This window comes from Gracilinanus agilis, chromosome 4 (assembly GCF_016433145.1).
Source record: "Gracilinanus agilis isolate LMUSP501 chromosome 4, AgileGrace, whole genome shotgun sequence".
In the NCBI taxonomy this organism is placed as follows: Eukaryota; Metazoa; Chordata; class Mammalia; order Didelphimorphia; family Didelphidae; genus Gracilinanus; species Gracilinanus agilis.
In genome coordinates this window covers 389,180,598-389,199,263 of record NC_058133.1, presented here as the reverse complement: position 1 = coordinate 389,199,263, position 18,666 = coordinate 389,180,598, and positions in this window count along the sequence as shown.

Genomic DNA, 18,666 nt, shown 5'->3' with positions numbered 1-18,666 from the left:
AGTTTCTCTTTTTAAATTCTTGCTGCTGAGTTTTGTTGGACAAAGAGAAATGCTGATGATTTATGTGGATTTATTTTGGATCCTGCACTTTGCTAACGTTATTAATTAATTACACTAGTTTTTATGTGATTCTTTAAGATGCTTTCAGTATACCATCTTATCATCTACAAAGAGTGATAGTTTAGTATCCGTATTACCTATTTTAATTCCTTCAATTTCTTTTTTCTTCTCTGATAAAGCTAGCATTTCTAGTACAATATTAAATAATAGTGATGCTAATGGGTAACCTTGCTTCACTTCTGTTCTTATTGTGAAGACTTCTAATTTATTCTCATTACAGATGATACTTGCTGATGGTTTTAAATAAATACTACTTATTATTTTAAGGAAATGTCCTTTTATTACTATGCTTTCTACTGTTTTTAAATGGATGTGGTATTTTGTCAAAGGCTTTTTCTGCATCTGAGATAATCACACAATTTCTGTTAGTTTTGATTATTGATATGGTCAGTTATGCTGATAGTTATCCTAATATTAAATCAGCTTTGCATTCCTAGTATAAATCCCATCTGGTCATAGCAAATGATCTTCATGATATATTGCTGTAATCTCTTTGCTAGTGTTTTATTTAAGATTTTTGCATCAATGTTCATTAAGGAAATTGGTCTATAATTTCCCTTTTCTGTTTTTGGTTTTCCTGGCTTAGGTATCAGTACCATATTTGTGTCATAAAAAGAATTAGGTAGGACCCCTTCTTTGCTTATTTTGCCAAATAGTCTGTAGGATATTTGGATTAATCATTCTTTAAATTTGGATAAATCATTCTTTAAAATAGAATTCACTTGTGAATCCACTATATTACTAACCTTCCAACCACCATTCACCTACTTCTCTATAGGGTAAGCTAGGGTTCTATACCCCACTAAAACTGGCTGTTCTTCCCTCTCTGAGTCAATTTCAATGAGAGTAAGGTTTAAGTATTATTCATCACCATCCTCATAGCTGCTATTCATACAATTCTAATTTTTAAAGAATTATTTTCTTCCATAACCTTTCAGTCCTCTTTTTCCATTTGGTCCATTCTACTTTTCATGAAATTCTTTTCTTCATTGGATATTTTTGCTTCTTTTTCCAGTCGGTCAATTCTGTTGTTTTTTTTTTTTCAGAAACTTTTTTCTTCATTAGATTTTTGTACTTCTTGTTCCAGTGGACTTATTTTGCTTTTTAAGCTATTTTCTTTTTTGCATTACTGTCATTTCTTTTTAAAAAAACCCTTTACTTTCTGTCTTAGAATCAATGCTATATATTGGTTCCAAGGCAAAAGAGCAGTAAGGGATAGGCAATTGGGGTTAAGTGACTTACCCAGGATCACACAGCTAAGAAGTGTCTGAGGCCAGATTTGAACCTAGGACCTCCCATCTGTAGGTCTGGTTCTCAATCCACTGAGCTATCCCAGTGCACACACTTTCATTTCTTTTTCCCATTTTCTTTCCATTTTTTCCTTCAACTTGTCTTATTTGATTAATTCCTTTTTGAGTTCTTCTAGAGCTTGAGATAAATTTTTTTTATTAAGTTTCTTGGATCTCACTATCCCCTATTGGTTCTTCTGTGTAGAAACAGGGGCTTGAAAGGATGCATTACTATGAAATTCTGGACAACACTGTGTGCTGGTGCCAGGGCCTGGGACTTCAAGGGGTCTGAGGAGCACTTTTGTTGATGTAGCCAAGGTTATGGGATCCTGAAGTTGGCCTGTGTCTAGGTCTTGAATTTGGCAGGGCAGATTGGGGAGGAGGGGTCAGCCAGCACTCCTGTGTGTGCAGTTTTACTTCTGGGTCCCCCTTATCCCATGAAAATTGACTCTCTCTTCTTACCTTCCAAGTTTTGTTCAGTGGGAGAGCCCGCTGACTATGTCTTGCTGTTGGATTCTGATGCCTGTCATTTTGAAGTACCTTTTAAAGATTGGTTTGGAAGGACAGTCAGAGCAGTTTCAGCTTTTGCTGCTACTAAGCCTCCATTTTGGCTCTGCCTCTGCTTCTTTTTCCACTAGATCAATCCTGCTTTTTTTTCTTTTTTCAAAACCATTACCTTACTCTGTATCAGTTCCAAGGCAGAAGAGTGGACTAGGCAATAAGGGTTAAGTGACTTGCCCAGGGTCACATAGCTAGGAAGTGCCTGAGGCAAGATTTGAATCTAGGACCTCTTGTCTCTAGGTCTGGCTCTCAATCCACTGAGCCACCCAGTTGCCCCCTCAATCCTGTTTTTTATTAAATTTTTATGCCTCTTTTTCCAATCGACCAATTTTTTTCCTTTTTAAGCTTTTTCTTTTTTGCATTACTTTAATTTCTTTTTCCTATTTTTCTTTGACCTGTCTCATTTGATTTTTGAATTTCTTTTTGAATTCTTCCAGAGTCTGAGAGGAATTCCTACTTTTCTTTGAAGTTTTACATGTAGCTGCTTGGATCTTCCCAACTACTATTGATTCTGTGCTTTGCTCTTTGTTTCCACAGAATTTTTCTAGGGTTAGATAGTTGCTTTGCTATTTACTCATTTTCCCAACCTTTTTTTTTTTTTGCCTGTGGACTGGGAGTTTTGGAAGTTTCTGTTTCTGTCTCCTCTGTCAATGGCTTGCAGGTATCAGAACTTGGAGCTATTTTGCCAAAAGGCTAAGGGATTCACCACAGTGCAGGCTTGAAAGGGCCATGTGCTATGGACTTCTGGGCCTAACTGTTGGTTGGTGTCAGGGCCTGGGACTTCAAGGGGTTGATCTGGGTTCTGGTGTGCTCTATTGCTGGTGATGTAGGCATGATTCTGGGATCCTAAAGTTGGCCTATGCCCAGGCTCAGAACTTGGTGCAGTGGGTGGAGGTGGGGTTAGTTGGCCAACACTCCTCTGTGTGCAGTTTTGCTTCTGGTTCCTCTTTATCCTATGAAAAAAAACTGTGAAAATCTGCTCTCTCTCTCTCTCTCTCTCTCTCTCTCTCTCTCTCTCTCTCTCTCTCTGCCTACCTTTCAAGTTTTGTTCAGCAGGAGAGCCCCATCACTCCTTTGCTATTGGTTTTTGACGCCTGTTGTTTCTAGGTGTTTTTTAAAGATTGGTTTAGAAGGATTGTCAGAGCAGTTTCAGTTTTTGCTGCTACTATGTACCATCTTGGCTCCACCTCCTCTAAAAAGGTGCTTTCTAAAAGACTATAAACGCCATGAGGATAGAGACCATGTCACATATAAATTTTATATCTCTCTCATTGACTAACATAATATTCTATATGTGAAAAAGTGATTACATTTTAAAATTGTTTTTATTTCATAGAGTAATTGTGTCAGTTACTAATAAAAACAAATCATTACATTTCCAGGAATCTTTACACTTGATAATTGTTATAATTCTTGAAGACAAGTTCCAAATTATTCTGAACACTATTCCAAATTTAAATATAAGGATAAGCATGCAATACATCTTTCATTAGGATGTATGCTAAGGGAGTTTTATTTCTTCATTTCCTTTTAAAGATAGTCATTAGTTGATTACTTAATCATTAAAGGCATTATTTTTATGGATAGGATCATAGATCCAAAGTTGGACGAAACCTTAGAGGCCATCTAGTTCAACCCTCTTACTGTATATATAAGAAAACTGAGGCCCAGGAGGATAAATGACATGGGTAAAGTCACATAGGAAGCATGAAACACAAGTAGAACTGAACTCATCTTCTAACTCTCAAGTAAGCATTCTTTCTGCTATAAGATAAGCATAATACTCATGCATGCATAATACAATAATACTTTAAATCTAAAAGAAGACATCACATACCAATATGGAGCTGTCTCAGTAAAGGGAGGCCACCAAATTGCCTAAGGAAGGTCAAACTGGCCTAGGTAAGGAAATAGAACATGTCAGAGTTCCCATATCATTCAATGGTAGTACTGAACTAAAAATAATTGCTGCATTTCTCACTTGGGAGAGATAGGGAGAACTAGTCTCAAAAGAGAGAAAGAAGAAAGGAAGGGAAGGGAAATGAGAAATGGGAAGTGAGAAAGGGAAGGTAAATAGGAAAAGGAAGAAAAAGGGGGAAGAAAAAGGAAGAAAGGAAGAAGGAAGAGAAGGGAAGGAGGTAGAGAAAAGAAGGAAGAGAAGAGAAGGGGAAAGGAAAAAAGGAAAAGGTAAGAAAACAGATCAGCAGATACTTTTCTTCTTAATTCAGTTGTGGCATAATAATATAATTAATTAATGGCTTAAAAATAATAGTAAAAACAAACATCCCCCCAAAAAAGGAAAGAAGAAAGTTAAAGGTAATTAACAATAATTTCAAGAAGTTTAAAGAAATGCATAGAATGACTAAAATGGAAGAAAATCTGGAGATGAAAGGAGCCAAGGAATCTTTGCCTTGATCAGTGGTGGTGTCAAACTCAAACAGAAACAAGAAATGTTAAAGCATATTGTTTAGAAAATGACATATTGACATCATCTATGTTTATTATATTTTTATTTATTTTGTTAAATATTTTCCAGTTGAATATTAATATGGTTCATTTATGTCTTGTCCATATGAGAGTATTGTGGAAGTATATGGACAAACTGGCTGAGTGCTCAATAATTTTGAGTTGTCAATCTTGAAGCCGAAGAGTCAACTCCCAAGTGAGTCTGCAAGTCAACACTGAAGATTTGCAGAACATCATGCAAATTCAACCTAGAGCTTTAAGTTGGATGAAAAATGAAGTGATATATCAAACTCTACCAGAAAAATACCCTTAGTGGAGGAAGGTTGGAGGTTTCATTTGTAATTTCAAAATATATCTGTCACTAAACTTGATAAATTAGATTTTAAAACTGAAAAAAAGAAAGAAAAGAAATAGAGGTAATTTCCTGTCCTATTCTGCCATCTTCCTGTGGAGGCAATATGATCCTTGGAAAAATTACTTGGATTCCCTGAGCTTTGGTTTCCTCATGGGAGGGGGGGTTAATAAATGAAATGACTTGTAGCATCTTGTCTTAACTCAAAAATTCAGTGATCCAAGAGCTTTACAATAGAGGGGAAAAATAAACAAAAAGCCAAAGGATATTGAAAGATCTTGGCAAATTAAAAAGTGTCAGTATGTAATTGGTTTCAAGACCAAACAAAGGTCTATGTGGTATCTAATCTTCTTTATAGTTATGAGACTTGGACCTGTTACAGATGTTACATCCAGTTTCTTGAAATTTCACCTACATCATTAGAAACTGAAAGGAATATTCAATGGCAAGAAAGTTTTTAGTATGTAGACAGGAGGGAAACAGTATTTGCTGCAACCTAGCAATACAGAATAAGGCTTTGATAGGAGACAGAAGAAGATAGGATGTCAGAAGAAGAACTGATAACTTCATCATGGGCTTTCAGAGTATCCACAAACCAATAGGTAACAGTTACACTAAACTACTGACACGTATCTGTGGGGCACATGTCTTGGCTGCAATATCGTAAGAAATGATAGCAGAAGGAGAATTCAAAATTCAGAGGATGTGTTATAAGAGAATGGGTTCAGATTCCAGGCTTATTCACTTACTGCCTGTGTATTCTTGGAAGTCTCAACCCTCTGTATTCATTTTTCTCACCTGTAAAATTAGAGTTGGACTAGAAGGTCTCTAGCAGGGGTCGGCAACCTTTTTGGCCGTGAGAGCCATAAATGCCACATTTTTTAAAATGTAATTTCGTGAGAGCCGTACAGTGCTCACAGTGTGCGCTCCTGTAACAGCGTCTGAAAAAAAATTGACTTCATGGCTCCTGCAGGAAGAGCCATACCTGGCCCTCAAAAGAGCCAGATTTGGCTCGAGAGCCATACTTTGCAGACCCCTGGTCTCTAGGATCCCTTCTAGTTCAAAATCTATTATCCCATTATTAAGCACTTGCAGCTGCTACAAGTAATCTATAAAATGTAGATAAGACATTCTTCATACCCTCAGTGAATCTGCAGTCTAAAAGGAGTTAGGACACTATAGGACAAATAGCTAAAATGTAAAATATTATAATGATAACTATATATTAAAGAGGAAAAAAGTGAAAGATGAGTTCTGAAGAAATGCAATGTTGAGATCAGCAGTGATCATTACAAGGCAGAATTCAAGTCAAAACCACATTACAGGTACAACTAGGTGACTTATTGGACTGAGAGCCAAGACTGTAGATAGTAAGTCCTGAATTCAAATTTGACCTCAAATATATCCTAACTGTGTGACCCTGAAGAAATCACTTAACCCCAGCTGCCTAGTCCTTACTACTTTTCTGCTTTGGAATCCATACTGAGTATTGATTTTAAAATAGAAGGTAGGTTAAAAACTAAAAAAAAATATTGGATCTAGAATCTTAAGGATGATGCCACAAATAGCAGTTAAGATGACAACAGATGACTTTGTGTCTGTCCCCAGTGCTAAATATAGTACTTGGCATGTAGGAAGTAGTTAATAAATAATGATTGATTGCTAGCATCTGCTTACTGTAATGATAATTTGCACAGTAATTTGGAAAGCAAGATGATGGACAGTTACCTGTTTAGAACATAGAATGAACTGAGCCTGGCAGGAGGTGCCATGTGTCAGAATAGTTGAAGCTCAGGTATATAAGGAAGGATTTGAACTGGGAAATCCATCTGAATCTGAGATTGGGTTTTGGGGTAGTGGGAGGTTGTGGTGAGGGTAGGCCATAGGTCAACTTGAATTACCAGCAACCTTCACCAACCAATTTCACAATCCTGGATCCTGTGTTATCCTTATATTGAATAATCTGATCCTGATTTACTCACCAAGAAGAAATAACAGCATCTAACAGCAAAGCAACCTGATTTAGGTTGAAACTAGTCTGGCCCAGCCAGACTGACAAGTGGCAGCTGACAAGCCTGACTATCATCAATTTCAATACCATCATTATCACTATTAGCTTAGTTTAAGGACTTCCTGTTTCCCTCCTTCCCAATCATTACCCTGCTTCTCCCCCTAAGCTTGGTAACATTAGATATTTAAACTTACCTAAATTTGGTGTCATCTCTATCTTAAAGCTTAGAAATAATATCCTTAGGACATTTGAGGGAAAGGAGAATTGTATCAGTTATAGTAAAATAGAATTTGCAATCAATTTAGTGTTATCTAGTCTAGGCCAGAATAGTCAATTAGAAGTAGCTGTATAATTCTATTCACAGATTCTTCATTTAGCTGACTATTCTGGAACACTTATATCTGAAGTTGGGTTCAACAGATTCACAATAACTATTACTATGGGGTCCTTTGTGTTTCACTATCACAACTTAAGTGTTTCACTCAGGTATCACCCACATACTCAGCTTCAGCCCCTCATAACACCAGGATCATTATAACATTACCTTTCCAGTTTCCAGTCTTCTCACACTTTACTTTCCAACATGCATTCTTCCACCCAGTGACACTGGCCTCCTGGCTGTTCCTCAAACAAACATACTCAATCTCTTGGCTGCTCTTTCTTTCCATGCCTGGAATGCTCTCCCTCCTCTGCTCCAAAACTGACCTTCCTGGCATCCTTTAAGTCTCAACTCAAATCCTACCTTCTACAGAAAATCTTCCCTAATCCTTCTTAATTCTTGTGCCTTCCCTTTGTTAGTTCTTATATGTTCAGTGTACAGTTTGCTTTGTACATATTTTTTACATGTTGTTTCCTCCATTATATTGTAAAAACTTTGAGGGCAAAGACTGATTATCTTTTGGTTCTTTTTACATCCCCAGTGCATATAGAATGTTTAGCACAATGTTGTCGTCCAGACGTTTCAGTTGTATCTGATATTTTATAATGCTATTTGGGCTTTTCTTGGCAAAGATACTGGAGTGGTTTGCCATTTTCTTCACCAGTTAATTTTGCTTTTGAAGAAACTGAAGCAAACAAGGCTAAGTGACTTTCCCAGAGTTACACAGCTAGTAAGTGTGTTTTGAGACTGAATTTGACCTAAGATCTTCCTGACTCCAGACCCAGAATTCTAACAACTGAGCTATCTAGTTGCCCATCATAAATGAAGAGAGTGGACAAGATGGACTCTAAGGTTCCTTCTAGCTTCATATTTATAGGAAATTGTTATACAAATATAATTCTAGAGACTACATTATCCTGCTAACAGCCACAGTGTTTCCATCATCTCTTTCTTCCTTATATGGGAACAGCACTTGTTTCCAATTAATCAATAAACATTTATTAAGCTGGGCACAAAGTGCTGGAGGACAACTGGAAATTAGTTTCATTTTGCCATGGTTCTGGATGAAGCCACCAAAGGAGAGAGTAAAGAAAGAAAAGACAGGGGTAGCTGGGTAGCTCAGTGGATTGAGAGTCAGGCCTAGAGAAGGGAGGTCCTAGGTTCAAATCCGGCCTCAGACACTTCCCAGCTGTGTGACCCTGGGCAAGTCCCTTGACCCCCATTGCCCACCCTTAAGCCTCTTCCACCTAGGAGCCAATACACAGAAGTTAAGGGTTAAAAAAAAGAAAAAGAAAAAGAAAGAAAAGACAGAGTGATTAAGACAGAAAGTTGTTAGACATCTATGTTTCAAGGGCTAGAAGAGGATGAGGAGCCAGTGAAGGAGAAGAAGAAGCTTTCAGGCATGAGAGTGCTGTATCACAGAAACAGGGATCAGAGGATCAGAGATTTATATCTGCAAAGACCTTAGATATCATTTGTTCAGCTCCATTCCCTCAATTTTAGAGATGAGACCAAGAGCGAGATAGAATGGAAGGGAAGAGGTTGGCATTAATAGTGTCAAATGTTGCATCAGAGATCGTGAGGAAAAGAAAGATGGCAAGAAAAACACCCACTGATTATCAAAAGGCATTTTGTCTTTAGCAATTTGGGAGATACAAATTTCAGCAGGGTGGTGAATAGGTAAGTCATATCACTAAGAGTAAGAATTGAGTGGAAGGCAAGGAAATGGAGACAATAATTATAGACAACACTTTCTAGAGGTTTGGACATGAAGGAAGAGAAAAAGATAAAATGACAACTTGGTGAGGTGATACTGTTCCAGGGTAATTGGTTTAGAATAAATAATATGAGGAACTCTTGAGTGTCTTTGCAGGAAGAAGATAAGGAAAGCATAAAGCAGAGGAGATTGAATATATATGAGAAAAAGAAGGTTGACAAATGGCGTAGGGCTATGGGAAGGAAATTTGGCTTTTGCTTTCTCCTGATGCCCTACAGATACTGGCATAGTACTGGGCACATAAGTTCTCAATAAATATTTGCTGGCTAAGCAATCCAGAATATGTAAGCAATGTAAGAAAAATTCTAATATCAAGATATTTGAATGGAATTAAGGTCATGCCAGATTTCTCATTGTAATACTATATTCAGTTTGGCAACAAAATATTTAAATCATCTATATCTATAAATGTATAAATATGACATTATCTATATTTCAGAGCCATGTTTACATGAATTCTCTCCCCATATGTAAATATAATTAAGTGATATCAAATGAAAAAATAAAATTGTAATGGAAAATGTAATAACATACATATACTAAACATGTATATGTATATACATTTATATGCATGTAAATATACACATATTTGTGGGGGCAGCTAGGTGATATAATGGATAGAATGCTGGCACTGGAGTCAGGAGGGCTTGAGTTCAAATCTATCCTCAGAAATTTACTAGTTGTGTGACCCTGAGCTAGTCTCTTAACCTTGTTTGACACAGTTCCCTCAGCTGTAAAATGAGCTGGAGAATGAAATGGCAAACCCCTTCAGTATCTCTGCCAAGAAAACCCCAAATGGAATCACAACAGAAGAGATAACCGAACAAATAGGTATTTATGTACATGTGTATGTACAGATTATTATAATTAAAATTCTCTGGATATTATGTGTTAATTTATAATTATTTATTAGATAGTGAAAAGTGGTTTGGAGAAAGAAAAGGCAGAGAGTTAGTGACATGGCCAGTCACCTAGCTAAACAGACCTCCCTGCTCACCTTGTATCTCCATTTACTCCCTCGTTTCGCCAGAAAAGACACACGAGTTTCCTTCCATAACTTACACCCCTGTGACATCACTTTTTCTGGGTCACTCTGATTGGACAGACAACCTCAGTCCCGGTCAGAGGCTAATCTTCCAGACTCCAGGATTCATGTGGGACAAGAGGCACGCATCTTCTAGGATGCCAATCAAAGGTTGGGGGTGAGATTGAAATGGATTTTCAAATTCAAAATGAAACATTCTTTTAAAAAGGAAAGAGGGATACAGATTTATGTTAAATTCTCACAAAACACATAGGAAGACATATTTCAGAGAATATACTAAGGTGTGCCCCTTTGCTCTCTTCCCCAATTATATCCATTTTACTTCATGGAATTGACCTAATAAAATCCAAAATATTGAGGAGGAGGAAGAGGAGGAGGAGCAAGAGGAGGAGAGTCAAGACCAGAAATAGACTCATAACAAGAATTATAGCATGGCAAGTATCATTGTAATAAGTTCATTTAATTACCGATTAGGAAGTAGTAATGAGTGAATATGTGTTAACAGAAGACCAGGGTCAAATGCTATGCTCTCACCACAGCTGGCAAGATAACTATTTACTTGTTTCCATTTTATTTTGTGGTGGTTGTTGTTCTCTATTATCAATACCTAGACTATTGCAATAGTCTCCTAACTGATTTTCCTGACCCAATATCTTACCTAGGGGCATGCTGGTAAATGTTTAACAATCAGTTCTCCAGCATAGCATGGCACACTTTTAAGTTCAGGCTTCAAAATTAACATTTTCTCCATCACTTTCTTGGTTCTTAGGAACCAGCAGGGGATAACTGTAGCCTACCCACTGAATTACCCCTCCAATATTTTGCAGATAATGTTGTGTTTTTATTGTTGTTGGTCAGTCAGTTCAGTCATGCCACACTGTTTATGACCCCATTTAGGGTTTTCTTGGCAAAGATACTAGAGTGGTTTGCCCTTTTCTTCTCTAGTTCATTTATAGACAAGGAACTGAGGCAAATGAGGTTAAGTAACTTTCCAGGATCACACAGCTAGAAAGTGCCTAAGCCCAGATTTGAACCTAGAGTTTTCCAACTCTTGCCTGGCCTTTGATCACTGAGCCATCTTAGCTTCTCTCAGTTGCCAATATTCTTAAATGGTTGGTTAGGTGCATGAGTTATGTCTCTTCTCCTCTGCGTGGTGGCAACTGAATAGAATAAGTCTAGAGCCCAGACACAAATCCTAACAATACCTACTACCATTTTGTAAAGGCTTGTTCCACTGGAGTTATAATTATGTAATACACCATTAGATTAACTTTCCCAATGCACAGCTCTGATCATAGGATCATTGATATAGAGCTGAAGGGAATCTTAGAGAGTACCAAGTCCAACTCTCTCATATTGTAGATGGTGAAACAAGGCCCAGATTTGTCCAATTTCACACGGGTTTTGCAATTCGATCCTATGACTCCATGACCATAACTCTTTTTTCTTCTGTTTCATGCTACCAATCTTGTCCCTCCCAAAAGTCTTTCAAAGTCTCCCAGTAGCTCACTAAATAAGTTTCATACTCCTTAACCTGTATTCAAGGCCTCTACTTAATTCTAATATATCTTTCCAGACTTACTTCTCATCATTCCATTTCATATAATCTATTCTCCAACCGAACTAAATGACTTGCCATTTTCCAAAGCATCATGTACTTTTCGTGTACCTTCTTTCTTGGATCATCAGAATCCATAAAACTATCTCTTATGTGCAGCTGGGTGGCACAATGGATAGAATATTGGCTATGGAATCAGGAAGACCTGGGTTCAAATCAGGCTTCAGACTCTTACTATGTGACCCCGATCAAATCATGAAACTTCTATCTTCCTCAGTTTTCTGGAGGAAAATGTAATTAATGGAAATAATAATATTTCTGTAAAATGGAAATAATAATAACCCCTATCTTAAAGAGTTGTTACGAAGATCAAATGAGATAATAATTGTAAAGATTTTCGCAATTACCTGGCACATAGCCATCACTATATATTAGTTCTGACCATTATTTTTATTTTTACCTAGCATATTCCAGTTTCTATCAAAGATATTTTTATTCATAGTTCATCTCCCTGCTAGATACAAACTCCTAGAGGGTAGGAATCCTATCCTTGCATCTCTCCTAAGTCCTAGCACACTGAGTGGCTTAGATTTTTATACTCAATCTTTGCAAAAGGGCTATATTTGCTTTTTAAATTAATGCTTGTAGTGAGGTAATGTAGCAGGAAGTACCAGACTCCATCCATCTAGAAGTTTAAAAGGTGTTAGCTTGGCTGTAATACCCATCCTTATGGTAGATGTTAAATCAGGCAGTAATTAGCGATGGGAATTGCTCAACACACTGTGAGAACATGAACTTTCCTTGGAAAAGCTGAACTCTGCATTTCTTGGCTTCTGTCTTTTTGTACAGACATCTCTCACCTTCCATCACTGCAGATTTATTCATCTATACCCTGGGAGAATGAGATAATACTTGAGACGGTGTGGGGGTTCAGTGGGCTTTTTTTTTTATTAGGAGTTAAGAATGTTCTCCTTATTCATAAAGGACAGGGGCATAAGAGAGTCACCCAAGTCTTGTGAAACAGATGCCAATGCCAATTTGCTGTTGCCAGCTGTACCTCGTGCTTTGCTTTAAGTCTGGGTTTCAAAGGACCACAAGGAACAAGGCTCTGGCTGTATGTCACTGCGATCACAAGGCAATCTAGTCACTCGGGCCAGAAAAATAAAGTTCAAAAGAAGAGTTTTACATTGTATAGACAAAACAGCAGATTACTCGATTGAAATTATACACTTGTCAACTGACCATTTGGGTACCACTTGGAAGCATTATTACCCTTAGATTCTTTTCTTAGGAGAGAGTTTTTTGTCTTTTCTTTCAGATTCAAAGAGACAATTCTTTGGTCATACAGATGGCCTGACTCATATGTGACTAGTTTTTATCTAAACCAGAATCTTTCACATACTCTCAGCCAGTATTCTCAGAGAATCATCAGGATATAGTGGCTAGACAGCTGGATTTGAAGTCAGGAAGATCTGCGCTTGAATTTAACTTTATATACTTTACTAGTTGTGTGTCCACAGATGAGTTCTTTACCCTTTCCAATGTGTGAGCAATGAATTAAGATATATATTAAAATCTGTTCTTTGGTTAAGGAAAGGGTTGCCATACTGATAAAATAACAGATCCTCAATATATTGACAAAAATCAACATATTCATACTTCTGAGTTACATTCAGTCTATTAGTGTATTATAAAGAGTGTTTCAGACATCTTGAATTCAAATTCTGACTCATCTATTTATTATATGAGTAGCTTTGGGAAAGTTGTGTAATCTCTTTGAGACTTAATCTTCCCATCTGTTAAGATGAGAGAATTGGACTACATGGTACCTTTCTGATAAAATTATGTGATCTATAAGAAAAAAGCCAAATTTCTCAATGACTGCATAATTTGGAATTATTTATTGAAATCTATTTTTTCCTCTAAGGCCTGTTGAGGCCATCATAGAATGAAAACAAAAACAAAACAAAACAAAACAGAAGAGCAGGCTCTAGAAACAGAGAATGTTGGTTTAAATCCTGACTTAGAGGCTGACAATTTTGTGACCTTGAGAAGATTATTCAATGTCTTTTGACATTGATTTTCTCTGATGCAAATGAAGAGTTTGAGGGCTTGGGGTACATGGCTTCTGAGGTCCCTTCCAGTTCTAAAGCTTATCTTTCTTTTGTTATTGACCTTAGGGGTGTCCCCCAAGGCTCTGTCCTTGCCTCTCTCTTTTTCCCCCTTTATACTCTTCCACTTGGTTATCACATTAGCTCCCATGGGATCAATTGTTACCTTTATGCAGATGATTCTTAGGTCTCTTTATCCAACACCAGTCTGTCTTCTGAGCTCCAGTCTGAAATCACCAACTGCCTATTGGATATTCTAAAAGAAATGAACCATTGATATCCCAAGTTCAGCATGACCAAAATGGAACCCATCTTTCCATCCAAGTCTACTCTTTTTTTTCAAAATCTCATGTTACTGTTGACAGCCCTACCATACTTCCAGTCACCCAGGTTCATAATCTTAATATAATCCATACCACCTCACTCTTATTTCACATAGTCAATCAGTTGCCAAACATGTCATTCTTTCATCACAAGATCTCTTGCATAAGCCACCTTCTTTTTACTCCCAAATCCACTGACCAAGTTCAGGCTCTTGTCATCTCAAAAGGATATCTCAAAAAGGATAATCTCAAAAGGATAATCACAATGGTCTTTGCTGGCTTCTTCACTCAAATATCTCTCTACTCTAAGCATTCCTCCATGGTGCTGCCAAAGCAATTTTCCAAAACTGCATATTGAGGGGGCAGCTTGGTGGCTCAGTGGATAGTGAGCCAGGCCTGAAGATGGGAGGTCCTGCATTCAAATTTGGCCTCAAACATTTCATAACTGTGTGACCCTGGGCAAGTCCCTTTACCCCAATGACTGAGCCCTTACCACTCTTCTACCTTGGAAATATATTGTGTAATTAGAAGCTGTTGCCCTAAAAAACTAAGATTCCCAGCACTCCACTCTTTTCCTGTCATGTGCTGATGTAGACCCCATCTCTGGAATTCATTTCCTCCTCACCTCAGCCTCACAGAATCTCTTCAAGATTCAGCTTAAATTCTGTGGAGTTCTGTCTCTCACTCTTCTTCTCTTCCTGTGGTGGCAGCTGTGGACATGGGATTTTTGAGCAGGTAGAAAGACTTAGTCACGTGGTTTTATTTTGTCATATAATAAACTTTATAAAATATAATACTTGGAGTTATTAGATATTAATTTAAATCCTAAAATATTTAGTTCCAATTCAAGGACAGAAGGTAAGGGTTTAAAAAATGTGTATCTCCCTATTTCATATTCCACTCCCCAACCAACCCCCTTTAGCATTCTTGGCAAATTCCAATAATCCCCTGTGACCTCTATGATCAATCTGTTTATCATTTCTGTTGTTGAGTCATTTTTAGTCATATCAATCTATTTATGACTCCCCTTGGGATTTCCTTGGCAAAGATACTGGAGTGAATTGCCTTTTTCCTCTTCCAGATCATTTTACTAAGAAAACTGAGGCCAACAGGGTAAAATGACTTGCCTGAGGTCACACAGAAGTGTCTGAGGTTGGATTTGAATTCATAAAGATAATTCTTCTTAACTCCAGGCCTGATGTTCTATCTACTATGCCACCTAGCTTCCATTTAAAATTCTTCATCACTTGGACCTCTCTTATCTTCCAGGCTTCTTACACATTATTCCCTTCCATGCATTTTATATTCCAGTCAGACTGACATATTTGTTGTTCCTCAAAATCAGTGTTCCATTTCCTATCTCTGTGCCACCATCTCTGGAATTCATTTCCTCCTCACCTCAGCCTCACAGAATCTCTTCAAGATTCAGCTTAAATGCTACCTTTTGCAGGAAACATTTTCTGATTCCACAGTCCTTGCCTTTGTTTTCTAAGGTAATTTTACACTTATTCTGTATAGATCTTCTATCTTCTTATTTATATATCCATATTGTCACCTCCACCAAAGTGTTAGCCCCCCAGAAGTCAGGAACCATTTTTTGCTTTTACTTTACCCAGCACAATGCCTGGCACAAAGTAGGCACTTAATAAATGTTTATTGGCTTACTGATTGATCAATCAGTGACTAAAATTGAAAATGTCAGGAATATTTTAGTTTCTGTGATCATAGACATAGTAACAAAAGTCCTAAAGAATAAGAATGCCCTAATTCCAGAGCACAAAACTGAGGCCATGCCTTGATGACAGCTAATATTTTGGCAAAAAAAAATGAATGGGTACCATTGAGAATGGGTCTTAATCTCTCAATACTCAATACTCAATATTCAGTACTCAGCTTCCTCTTCACAATCTTTTCATGGAAACACTTTTTTTTTCAATATGACATATTCTTCCAAAATGAAGGAAGAATTCCTACAGAAATATTCTTTGCTGCCATGTAGACAGCAGAAACATCTGGGACTGTTATGTGTCCTAGAGCTGTACCCACGCAGTCCCTAAGGATGCTCTGTCTGAGGAAGTATATCCATGATTTGTGGCCAGCTACTTCTCTGGCCTGAGAAGCTGCTTTAAAAACCATTTTAAGTGATCTGAGGCCTCAAGGCCAAGGCTGTCTGAGATACTTCCATCCACCCCAGGGAATGCTGGAATCATCTGGATCCACAGATTGCTAGAAGAATGATATCATAATGTAGACTCCTGGCCATAAAGATGGAAGAATTAAGAGCCCAGTCTGATGCTTGTGTATATTTCCCTAAATCATTTTGGACACAATCTCTCAGCCTGATGTAAGTAAGTTCATCCCACCACAGTCCATTTGGGGTGACTCAGCTGCTGTTGACTCTTATTCCCTCCCGAAGGAATGCTCTTGCTGCAAAGGAAGTTACATTAACTTCCTTCTTACTGCTTGTAATCAGCCATCTATTTTTTTTGTCTGAACAGGAGCAAGATGGGAAAATATTTGCAAAAGTTAAACATGTTTTATAAATGTCACAGATATATAAAAATATACCCTAAGAGATTAAAATGAAACTATACTAAGATCTTTGGGTCATATGTATACACTAGTAATAGATGTGAAAGAGATCAAGGAGATCATTGAGTCCAACTCCTCTAATTTATAGATTCTGAAAATGAAAATAATTGGAATCAATGCCAAATTTGGGCACTTGGAGTGAAGAATCTGGTGGAGTGCCCCAGGGGATCTGCCTTTGGCTCTGTACTACTCTTCATTAGAAAAGTTGAACCCTTGGACTTCCACCTCCCAGAATCCTTTTCACTTCATCCACCTTAAATCATCATGTTTGATAAATAAGTTGTATGCAACTCCTCCCTCTTGCTTTCTTCTCTCATAACCACACCTGGGTTAGTTCCCTCTTTACTCTAGCTCTTTGTAAATCTTATTAAATATAATACTTGAAGTTATATATTAATTCTTAGGCTAACACTACTTAATATTTTTATCAGTGACATAGAAAAAAGCAGAGATGATATGTTTGTACATTGAATGAAAGTAAGGATTCCCCTTCCCTCCAAAAGTACAAATCTAAACAGACTAAAACAATAGATCAAATCTAAAAAGTAGAATTTAATAGCCATTCGTGTCAAATACTATATGTGGGGTTCAAAAATTAACTTCCACAAGAATAAAGTCTTGGTTTATGTCACAGTTTAAAAGAGATTGGGTTAGGGCGGCAGGAAGAAGGTTGTAGGACTAAGAGATTTCCAGCTTTAAATTTGTCAGTCATTTGATATGCCCAAAGGAAGTAATGATCAAAGGAACTAGGAACAATCACCCTAGAGAAGGGAAGACAGGATAAATAAAAGAGTTTTCTTCAGGTATTGGAAAGGCTATCATGGAAAAAAAAAAAGGTCAGATATCTTGTTCTTGGTCCCAGAAAGCAGAATTAGATGCAATGAGGAAGAATTGAAGAGAGGGAAACAAGTTCAGTGAAAGAGAAAATGGTCTAATAAATAGGGCTATCTACCTAAAAATTAGCAACTGGCGGCAGTGAGGTGGCTCGTGGACAGAGTTAGGACCAGAGACAGGTCCTGGATTCAAATCTAGCTTCAGATACTTCCTACCTATGTGACCAAGTCACTTAAGACCTAGCTATGTGGACAAGTCACTTAACCCCCATTGCCTAGCCCTTACCACGCTTCTGCCTTAGAACCAGTACATATTATTGATTTTAAGATGGAAGAAAAAGGTTTAAAAAATAAAGAGTAGCAGCTGCTGTTTTTTAAAAGTTAAAGACTCCTCCTCACAGGAAGACTTCAAATGTAGGTTAAAGATGTCACAGATGTTGGAGAAGGAAATTCTTGATCAGGCATTACAGAAACACAAATTCTTAGAGCTGGAAGGGATCTGATTTGCTATTCAGAGCAACTATGATTTGAAAAGAATTCCTAGTATAACAAAACAGTGGACATCTTGTCATTACCAAAGAAGATTTTAATATCTCTAAGAAAAGGAGATCCTACAACTACTAGAGGCAACCCATACTACTTCCAAAGAGTTCAAATGGTTTTTTGTTACATCAAATCTAAATTTGCCTCTTGGTAACTTCCACTTATTCTTGGTTTTGCCTTTTGGTTCCAAACAGAACAAACCTAATCTTTCTTTGACATTAATATCCTTCAAATACTCGAAGACAAATTTTAAATCTTCTCTGTCTTATCTTTTCTTGACTAAAATTCACCAGTTCCTTCAACCTTCAACCAATCTTCATATGACACTCAAAGTCCTTCATTACTCTGTCTTATCTATGTCCTCCTGAAAATGTGCTACCCCAAAGTGAACTCAGTATCTCAGATGTTATCTAACCTAGACAGGGAGTTCCTAGTTCAGGGAGAATAAGACTTCCTCACTTTTAGGAACTGATATATCTCTAAATGAAGCTCCAGATCACATTAGCTTTTGGGGCTGCTACATAAAACTTCTGATTCCTATCAAGCTTGCATTCCATTAAAGCACCCAGAAGTTTTTCATACAAACTTCAGTCTAACTATGCCTCCCTAATCCTGTACTTGTAAAGTTAATATTCTGAAACTGATAGAAGGCTTTACATGTATGGCTATTGAATTTCAACTTAAAAAATCCAATCCAATGCTCTAA